Source organism: Sinocyclocheilus rhinocerous, unplaced genomic scaffold (assembly GCF_001515625.1).
Source record: "Sinocyclocheilus rhinocerous isolate Xijiao unplaced genomic scaffold, SAMN03320098_v1.1 scaffold113, whole genome shotgun sequence".
Classification (NCBI taxonomy): domain Eukaryota; kingdom Metazoa; phylum Chordata; class Actinopteri; order Cypriniformes; family Cyprinidae; genus Sinocyclocheilus; species Sinocyclocheilus rhinocerous.
Window position 1 is genome coordinate 308,334 of NW_015646846.1, and position 440 is coordinate 308,773.

Consider the following 440-nt stretch of genomic DNA (forward strand, 5'->3'; position numbering starts at 1 on the left):
TATATGTGTGTGTGTGTGTGTGTACATTATAGTAATGATTTTATGCATCATGGTAATAAGTGGAAAATATGCCTAATTGTTTAATTAATAAATATAAAGTCACAATGCAATGATAATGATTTCAAAACTAGTCTTCATTTTCTTTATCCAAATTAGAATCTTTTTTTATATATATATATATAGAGAGAGAGAGAGAGAGAGATTTTTGGGTGAAATTTAGTTATTATATCAGAAATAATATTGTTTTTACATTTTTAATTCAATTTTGTGTAAAAATGTCTGGTAGGCTGATCAATAATGAGTCTTGAAGAAGATTACTTTAATGGCATTCATCACACTATAAATGAAAGATCAAGTGGAGCACATTGCATTGTGGGATATAGTAATATATTTATTCATACAGGAAAATTCCAATTGTGCACAGTATGCATACTATTTCT